Source organism: Columba livia, chromosome 1, assembly GCF_036013475.1.
Source record: "Columba livia isolate bColLiv1 breed racing homer chromosome 1, bColLiv1.pat.W.v2, whole genome shotgun sequence".
NCBI classification, from domain to species: domain Eukaryota; kingdom Metazoa; phylum Chordata; class Aves; order Columbiformes; family Columbidae; genus Columba; species Columba livia.
The window spans coordinates 144,161,454-144,171,869 of record NC_088602.1 but is presented as its reverse complement, the minus strand read 5'-3'; the positions used below and the strand labels follow the sequence as shown (position 1 = coordinate 144,171,869).

The window sequence follows — 10,416 nt, the reverse complement described above, 5'->3', positions numbered from 1 at the left end:
TTGACTACTAGAATTGTATAGCAATTGCATAGCAATTATTCCCATAAGTTTGGAGAGACTAACTTTGTTAGCATAACTGCAAAATAATATCTGCTGCCCTTCATGAGAGCATCTGAAAAACTCTGTGTTACTGGGTCTTTGTCACTATGTAAATGCATTACAGTGTGTCATCAATTTCAGTTGTAAAGATCCCAAGTTAGGAAAAAAAAATTAAACTATAACTGTAATCCATTTTTTCACCTTTTGCTTTAACTTCTGTTATCCTTAAAAGACTACTGTAAAAAGACCTGACCTTTGAGTGTAACTGGAGTTTTGATCCATTCTGACAACAATGACAGTCCTACAGCCAGGGACCTTCAGACAATTTCAGAAGGAATAAAGGATTCCTTGCTGTTGTTGTAGCATCTCAGGTAAAAACAAAACAAAACAAACAAAACAAAAAAAGCCACACAAACCCCAAAACCAACCAAAAAAAAAGACCAGAAATTATTTTAATACACTTTTTATTCTTTTGTTGATAAAGGTGAGGAACCACCAGTGGAGGATGAGATCAAGATGCCACAGCTCAGTATCTCTGCTTAGCCTAGTGCAGACTTTATTTCCTTGGACTGCTTACTTGGCAAGGCTAGCAGAAAAAAACCTGCAGAATCACAAGTAAAACATTGAAAACATTCTGGCACAAGCCAGTGTTTCACAAACTCACCCAGACATTGCATCTGCTCTTCTTTTTTTTTCAGCCAGGCTTAATATCAGTGTAATTTTGAGGGTTTGAAGTTGTTGCTCAATAGATTGCTTCTGGAACAGTTTAATAAGAAAATAATTTTACTGTCACTGCACACCACTCTTAGTATATCACCAGCTGCAACTACAAACAACTTTTCATAGTTGACTAGCAATATATCCAATATGTCTTAGTGATATCGGTCGTATTAAAGCCATCTACCTGGTATAGCATAGCATAATTTGACAGGGCTGTGGGGAAAAAAAAAATCAGAGTTCTTAGATAAAAGGTGCATGCAAGTATTGAAGATTATTCTAGCAAAAAACATTGCCCAACAAACAACTACTTCCAGTGTTGAAAAGGTCACTGGCAAATGAAATGTTCTTTAAGGGATTATGTAATTCCTCATATGGGTTTTAATACCAATTTAGTGAGTACTGCCTCCAGGTTCACAGAGCTTTAGATCAGATTTTCAAGTTAGTAATGGATAGAGATCTATGTCACTCCTGCAGACAAAAACTGCTTGAAGTAAGAAGTGGGAAAAAGTGGGAAAGCAACATGAAATGCATACAGTGAGCATTTATCTTCATAGAACCAGTGCTTTCAGCATAGCACATCAGAAAGCATTACATTCAGATTGTCCCCATCATACAACATAATAAATATGGAATTGACCTTTTGCATTCTTTGTAAATTTGTAATGTTCTAAGGCACTGAGATTAAAAAATTTAAAAAAAAAAATATTTCAAAAGATGGTAAATAGCTGTCCTCTCTATCTTCTATAGTTTAAAAAAGAATTTCCAGTTAACACTTTGTCTCCTATCATTTGGTAAAGAGTAGAAAAGCAAAGATAGCACTTCTTACCTAATTAAGTGTATAGTCTAACAGCCAAATAGTTTGCTCAATCCACAAGTACAGAATTCAACCTTTGGTTTCGGTTTCATCTAACAGACAGAAGACTACATCGTGTCTCAGGAGAACTGGTTGCATTTTAAAATAATTTCTATGTGAAAATAAAATGGTTTAATGTTGAGTTTTTAATTAGAAGTATTTAAAAGGTCATTTACAGAACTTCTTGCAGAGACTACAAGTGAAACTTTAGAGTTTAAATGAGAGGCTTTTTCTCCCCTGCTGTAAATAAGGATTTCCTTACTGGCTATAAAATTTGCAATTTTCAAATTATGATTTGAATCTCAAACTCTTCATGCATGCAGGTCAATTATCTGTTAGATACTTGGAAATATATCTACTTAATTCTAAACTAAATTAGTACTAAACAGCAAAAATTACCTGGCATTCAGACAAACCTCTTTATGAACTTTCTCTTGAAACACTATTATTGCTCAAACTGATTCTTCTGTATACTAAACATCAGTTTTGCATATATAATACAGAGTTTTGACACCCTACTGTGTTTTCTCCATTCTCTCTCAGCTGTTTTTTCCCTAGTTAATGTAATGGATTTGTGTTCTGCAGTCTCAAATTTCAGAAGAGTTACACAATATACCTAATATTTTCCCATCATCTCTGCTACTTTCTACTAGTTCTGTGTTCCCAGATGTTTCCATTCACTTAATTTTAATTTTTATTAAAAGAATAAAAAAATCTTTTCTATCTTTTATAGCATCTATCTCTTATTCTTTCCATGGAAATGTGATTCTAGACATTCACATTTCAGCAATGACTCCTTCAGTCAATGAATTGCCTCTGACACTTGACAGAAATTTACAGTCTTTATCCTTGACCTGTTGTTACTTATGTGCTTGAAAAGTATCTAATTAAGTATTTAAGGCGTATTAGTGTCTTCTTTTAATTCTTTGGGGTTTGCTTCCCCCAAATTTCCTTCCTCCTAAACTCTTCTTATAGTTAGTCCCTAGTCACATCTCCACCTATCTTCCCATCCAGGATTTGTGGGTCCAGTGGCAGGGACTGCACAGTTTGGTATTGTGACTGCATAGACTGAGTCATTACAGGCTATATATATCTCTTCAACACTGAGCATTTTCCCTGTGTTACCACACAGCATGCATTGGAACCTGCAGCTTTAATTTTGACTTTGAAGACCATATTTAAGCTACAGTCTGATTTACAAAATTTCTGAGTGCCTACCACTATTGTGGGCTGCAAAGTCACTCCCAGTGTAGCTGAGAAATTGGCACCGGAATGAAGAATGTCCGGATAACAAATACACAATTGTTGCTTTTGTAGGCATGCGTCTGAGCAGCAGCTGATGGGTTCTGAGGCTTTGAAAAATCAAGGAGGCATGTTACTACGGACTTCAAAAAGCTAACTTTGCATTTCCAGTTTTTAAACTCTAGGCTTGCAGATAAAACTTACAGAATATCAGCTGACTTCTGATCCTTACTGCTCTTCATATTCTATGCTTTTGGTCTTGAGATTGCTAAACCAGTACACACTTGTATTCCATTCTCTTTCTATCGATTGCAGTGCTTCTTGTTTGTTCCATTAAGAGGGGAAATGTTACTGAAGAGAGCAGTACTGAATGGTCATATAGTGCTTCTAATGCTGCTTTAAATGTCCCTTCAGACAAAAATCTGAGCCTTGATTCTCTTGTTATCAGTCACTATTATACAGCAAATTGAGAGGGATTTTCATACTATTTGTATGTAAAGCAAAACTTCAGTTCACAAGCCTGGGGAACAACATCTTTTGTTATAAACTAGTTTTTATTATAAACTAAGTATTAAGTAATATTAACTTTCATTTTCTGGGGCTTGGAGCTTTGAATTTAAAGAAATCTAAATTTCTCTTTTGTCTAGTTTTCCCTTTTTTTTTTTTTTTGCACAGCTGTTTGCACTGAAAATATTCCATTACCTACAAGAAATTTCATTTGGCTTTGTGTAGTCCTTATGACTTTAGAATACAAGTGATTCATAAATACTCATTAATTTCTTTGTACAGTAACTCTGAAGGTTAATAGTAATTGCATGCTTTTACAAAATTCTTTTAACTGTTACAATGAAAAATAAGAACAAACCCTATCTATGCTCTCTTTGTACTACTCTTAGATTGTTTACAAATTACAGAAGTCCTAGAGACAAACTTTTGGTATTCTTTTATGAAGCTAAACATGCAAGAATAGCTTAATATTCTAGAAGTCCATGGGTACAATTTCTGTGCCACAGCAGAGGGTGGAAGGTATCTTTCTATTTCCAGAGATTATAGATGGATTCTAGAAAACCAGTTTAAACATTGAACATTTAACTGTGTATGGCTAAAGTTGGGTAAGACAGATGTTTCTAGGTCGTAGGCTGTGAAGTATGGCTGCAGAATTGCTACGGGTATTGAGAATGAGGTTTTTCAAGTGCTATAATACTAGCTTAGAGAAACAGACACCGTTGGAATTTTGACAAAACGGATGAAGAAATTATTTCAGAAATTAATATTAATCTTTCCTGGTTGTTGTCTTTGGAAATGCTCAAAAATTAATGATTTAGACATTATGATTGCTGTCTAAAGATCTTGTAAGAAAATGTCCTTTTGTGAGGTATTGTCGAAAAAGACAGTCTGAGATCTTTTAGCCCTAGTTCCACATCTGTTTTCCTCTCACTTCCAGTACTTATGAGCTCTGCACAAACCCCATATGATGCTTCAAGAAAACGATGTGAAATTTGTTATGCAGGACTAGAAAAGGAGTGATTGGGGACAACAATGGCAAGTGGCTCTGAATGCAAACAAGCGCCAAGGGAAAATATGTTAGAAGAATTTGAAATAACAGTGGACATCTATTTGCTTTAGAAACATTCAGGCAGTGAAGGATAGTGGCCAAATTAGGGAGGGTTTGGGAGATGTAGGACTCACTTCTGAAAATACTGATTACCGACTCTTCCAATACAACAGGTAAGAGTCTGTCATTACACACAGGAAGACATTCTCACTTGAAGAAATCTGAGCACCATTTTTTTCCTCCTCTGTCTTTTCCCTTTTGAATCACTTTTATACCTACCTCAGATGCCATTAATTCATTCTGAGTCACATTTCATTCCAAATATAAACTCTCGAGCGATTAATGTGAGATCCAGAAATACTAAGATGACAAACATTTGCTAGTGCTGCCTAGATTAGTCTTGGATACTTAATCTTAAAATATTCCTTTCCTGGGTGCTATGTGGACTGTAATAGAACAGAATGGAATTACATTTTTCTAAAGTGTCTTTTATTTCATTCGACAACGCATATTTCTCTTAATACTGGCCTCCTGATGAATTTTTCATTGTTTTTCTTAACTTTTGACCTTTGCAGCAGTTCTGGACTCGTAGCTTTCATACTGTATTGAGTTCTTGTCTTGTCCCATAGGCAAAAACATTCTATATAAGATGTGCCTACTGTTCTGTCAGAAAGAGTCTTGATCATAAGGCCTCTAGTATAGAAGGTGTCTATCTTCTGTTCAGTGACCCTTTGACATTTGTTGCTGGTAATCACTAGGTATGTTTCTTTTTATTCGGTGCTTTTTACTAAGTCTTCTTCAGCAAGTAGTTCACCTAAGGTCATGTAGATGTCTACTGATGTCCTGCCATCATCTGTCTTTCACCCCACCCTTAGTTTAGCCATGTATAGGTTTGCTCTTCTTCATGATTTCCCTTCTCTTTTCCTTCCTCTGTTAACATAGTTGTCAGGATCTTGCTTTCTTTCACACTTAAACCTTTTCTTTTCTGCCCCATTGTAGCCTGTGCTAGAATCAAACCCTGTTTCATCCCCATTGCCTTTTTCCCTGGGTCTTGTCTCTGCACTCAGAGCATTTATGGAAGAAATGCCACAGAACATGTACTAAATCTTTTCTGTGTTTGTTCCCCAGTTAACAACTCTTCTCCCATTTTAGTAGATTTTCTAATCCCAACCATCAATCACCATGTCACTATTTTCAGGACTCCCCCCAGTGCAGCCAGTATTTTTCTTGTTCCACAAATAGTCCTCTCAGGCTCTCAAGAGAAACCTGACCAGAGTGCTTTTGCATTGCTTTTGTCTTCCTCTTCTTAAACTGTTAAATTTAACTATTAAAATCAGACGTTTCTTAACTGCCTTTTCCCTAACCCCTCTACTTGTCTTTGTCACGCTCTTTTTATCTTCCCTTTTTACTGCTTTCACTACAGAGAAGTGCTTCCTGGCATGTTTTCCCTCACAACTGCATCTTTGTCTTTTACCTCAGAGATATCCCTTTTCTGCATCATTGAAGGTGCAAGCAATCTATCTTTCACATTTGTCATCTTTAATTTAGAGTACTTTTTAACAGTGACATGTAAAACCTATTTTTAAGCACGGCAGATTCTTTTTCAGAGCACTGCAAAGATACAGTTTTATTGTCCCTTTAAATTCTTAAAGCTTTGCCATCTTACAATTCAGTTGCTGTGGCATCACATTGTCTGTTCCTGTCAAAGGCAGTTTTGCTTTGCCAGTATGCATGTAGAAGGCTGTTGCTAAGGTCATTTTCCCAGTCCATCACTTTGACTTTCACACTCTGAAGTTGCTCTTCCCTTCTGTGCTGCATCAAAGAAAGTACTTTTTTAACTTTCCAAGCCCTTCAGGTCTTATTACAGTATCAAGTTGTCATTTCCCTCCTCCAAGTGGTCTTTGAGGCCAACTTTCATCACACTCATGTTAAATTCTGAGCTGTATACGTTCAGGCATCGAGTGACACCTACACCTATCTTTCATTTCCTACAATCTTCCATAGAACTTTGTGTTATTCGCTTTCAAACTACCACTTAAACCACCATTTTTCTTCGATGTGGTGCTCAGAAAAGCGGGGATTGTTGGGTTTTTGGTGTACTGAGATCAGAAGCCAAGCACACCCACAAGTGTTGCCTCATTGTTTTCCTTTACTCCTCCCATCTGTCTCTGCCCATCTGTTTTTTCATATAGTTTAATTCTAGTCTCTCTAAGCAGAAAACAGGTTTATATATCCACAGCACCACTACCTACTGCACTCGACACCCTGAAATCACATAATTACAGAATGTTAGTCCTGAACGGTGGCTTAAATTCAAAGCTGAAAGCCATAGGATAATGCAAATAAGTAAAATAAAATCAGATGTAATTATTAGAATAATTTTGCTAATATTTTAATAATTTAGTTTTGTTGGTTTGGGGTTTTTTGTGTTTGTTTTTTTTTTTTTTAATTTTCCTGGTGATGAAATTGTTCATGATTTCTTAAAAAATTCTTCTTGTCTTTTTCCTAGTAGTTTAGAAGTGTTAGTGTGTTAGTATTGGGTTTTTTTGCCACAACAAACTAATCAACATTAATTTGTGTGCGAATTCTGACAGAATTTTTCCATCAACTGTTCATGAACATTTTCTCTAAAACAGTCTGTAATGCAGTGACAAAACAAGTGTTAAAAGAACATGTTAGCATTCCTGCCAATAATGACAAGAGGGAGTTAACCCGCATGTTGATATGCTGTCAGTCAAAAGTGAACTAAAAAATAAATTTGCCTTTAGGCAAAAAATAAAAGAGAAAAAAAGAAACATTCCTTGATTTGTTTGTTTGGCTGTTGTGCTCCCCCATGACTTTGTGTGGCTATTGTGCATAAAAATTAATACCAAGGCTCACGGTAGGCATGTTGTGGTCTATGTGTTGGGAAGGTAAATGGAATTTATTCTTTTTCTGAAGGCTGTATTTTGTTTTTGCTTTGTTGCATAGTCTAATATTAAGAAGCAGAGAAGACAATAGGCAGCTTGGTGTCTTTTCTTCTGCCATTTTCTTAAGGCCTTCAGTGGAGATCCATATGCCTACTATGCCACTTCTATGCACAGTTGCTTTCCCTGTTCAAATGTCAGGGACAGAGATGTGTTAGGAACCCTAACTAGAATGTAAAACCAGCAGAGTAGCACTTTTAAGGATCAAAATTTCCTACTGGCTATATGAAACTTATTGGTGTTTTAAGCAACACTGGTTTTTATCATCATTTTATTTTAAAATTATTTTGTTTTATTTTATTTTATTTTATTTTATTTTATTTTATTTTATTTTATTTTATTTTATTTTATTTTATTTTATTTTATTTTATTTTATTTTATTTTTATATAGAATATCAAGGTTTGAATTTCCAGTTTTTCCACCTCTCTAGATGGCTACTATGTTCTCCTAAAATGCCTTACTGAACATCAAGGGACGTAATCATGTCTCTAAAAGGTTTGCTGAATTGAGAATGTAGCTTTATTCACGTAGAGTTACGATAATCTTTCATGTGTGACCTGGTTAACAAGGAGGTATTTTGACAGAATTTTCACCTGATATATAACATCAGAGCCCCTAACATCCCTAACCTCTGAAACAATTTCTAGTCCAGTTAATGAAAGCCAGTATCTGCGTGGCATTTGTGTCTTTGAAAATGTCCCCTGAAGCCCAGCAATAGGGAGCTGCTTTGATACCTGCTCAGAAGATCAGTCAGTCAATGGTTTGACATTTTCTAATCTGAAAACATGAGATAAGTCAGTTAACAAGGCCCAATGGGCTCACTATAATGGCAAATATCAAATAATTTTGTCTTTTCATATAACCAGGTGTTCTACAGAGTTGGGTTTGGGACTGCATTACTCAGATAACTTTGGAAAGTGCTATTTGCCGCACCTTGATTTGTATACGTATATATGAAGATTCTAACTAATGAACATCCCTGGTAACCCCACTGTGCAAAAATTTCCCCTCTATCAGACAGTGATAAATTAATCACAATGTTTAAGCACTTTTATTTCCTAATGGTCAGAAAATACAGTAGAGCCACTGCCATAAAAAAAAAAAAACCTGATGGAATTACTCAGCCAGAGCACTTCTGGTTTGCATTACAGAAAGTAAAAAACCCACCTAATTTATAAAAAGTATCTATCTTTCTTGTATTACTTCATTGCAGGCGTCTTTGGACCTTAGAGTTCCTAAGTAGAAAGTGTAGTTTGCTTTTGACAGAAAGTATGAACTCCTTCTTCCCTCTCCCCATTCAAAATGTGTCTGTATCAGACACTGACAGTCAGTACCCCAAATGTATCAGAGGAAGTGGTAATAAGTCTTAAACTGTGAAGTTACAGATATATATATGGTTATGTGTAAAGTTTCATCTTAGCCTCTTCAGCTAGTGGTAGGAGTTTTCCCTGTTGACTTTTAATGCATTAGGACAGAAGCAAGAGAAATCCTGAACCCAATTCAGTGGTATATTTCCTCCCTGACTTCTGTGAGGGCAGATTTTCTCTCTGATACCTTCCTTTCAGATTTCACTATAAAAGTCTGCTCTATTTGTTTTGCTTTAAGAAAGTAGGACAATCATCTCTTGAGTCATCAGCAGTAACAGAAATAACCTCTAAGGTTAACCAAGGAATTTTATGGAACACTTACTGCTTTACCTCTTTCTGTTGTAGTCCTGATATCGATAGCGAACAAGCTATCACTTTTTGGGTGAAAGGAAAGACATTTGGATGTGTCATGTTTATGTTACTATGGGTATCTTTTGATAGATACAAACAAGTATACAACAGGCAACAGATGAAAAAGTAACAAACAATACAGCCCTCTAACGGTAAAAGTGAATACTAACACTTCAAATAATATATATTAATTGCATAAGGGAAATATTTTTAGAAATCATATAAACTGTGGTGTCCATAATCCTTTCTCTGGTACTACTGACACCAACTGGATTAAAGAAGTCATTAAATCCAGATAGTGGACAATAATGAATCCCAAAGCACAGCAAAAACATGGAGCTCTGATCTTAAAGGGCAGCAGAACTCAAAGAGGCAGGAGAAACATGAAGGACGCAACACATTCTCTGTGGTTGCTCTCCATAACTGCATAGCTCAAAAACTTGCACTGGGCTTTGGGAGCTCCTTTGCCAGGTTTCAAAAAAATTGTCTCTCTACTGGGGATATTCTTTTTTCCTAAGCTACGCTGGGATCTGACTTTGACCTGAGTCCTACTTTTGAGTGCTGGTGGTTGGACCTAAAGCTGCTTTTTTCATTGACTGTACTTATGGTAATGCCCTGCAGTTTCCAAGGCAGTGATCCTGTGGCGCTGTAAAAGCAGCAGCTGAAACTAAGGGATTTTATTCTATTAATGGACGTTAGAAAACACAGCTGTGTTAAATTAATTAAAATGGGAGATAGCTGGTTGCAGGAGTTAAATTGGGAGAGGTTCCTGTCTCTGTCCTTCGTCCAGATCTCTGACCTGTTCACTTGTCACCCATGCTCACTTTTTCCCTTGTGGAACAATCCAAGGGAGTGCAGAAGCTGTGAGGAACAGGCTGAAGATATGTACTAATAAAATTCTGGATGTGGAATTATTTCTGTTGTTATCTGGGGATAAACCCTCAGTTTTTGGGATATACTTTTCCCTACAGAGTTTTCTGCTGGTTTTCTATTTCATGCCATTTGCATGGGTCTGTCCCTAAGTGAAGGACTATGGTCAGTAATGAAGTTCGGGCTGCCTAACAATCAAAGATAAAAGCCTCATCACTACCCCAATAACTGCATTCTGCTCTCATGTGCTCATGGCAGCCTCAGCTGACATGCTGATATGGAAACACAGTCTACGTCCCCTCTTATTTCATATTTATGAATGAGGAGTTTAAGGTAGTTTCTATGTTTAAATCCAGATCTCCTTCTACTTGAAAGCTTACAGCTGTGTAATAGCTGGCCAACAGAGACATATAGAGATTATAAGCAAACTACATAAAACCCCATCATTATCA

General features: G+C 36.3%; 1 long non-coding RNA gene across 1 annotated transcript in view; it reads right to left on the bottom strand.

The window, feature by feature from the left end:
* Positions 1-293: 293 nt before the first annotated feature.
* Positions 294-10,416, bottom strand: part of LOC135575503 (uncharacterized) — a 36,760-nt gene continuing 26,637 nt past the window's right edge. Inside the window, exon 3 of the long non-coding RNA XR_010466396.1 lies at positions 294-795. This is a non-coding gene — a long non-coding RNA (uncharacterized LOC135575503). The remainder of the gene's footprint in view (positions 796-10,416) is intronic.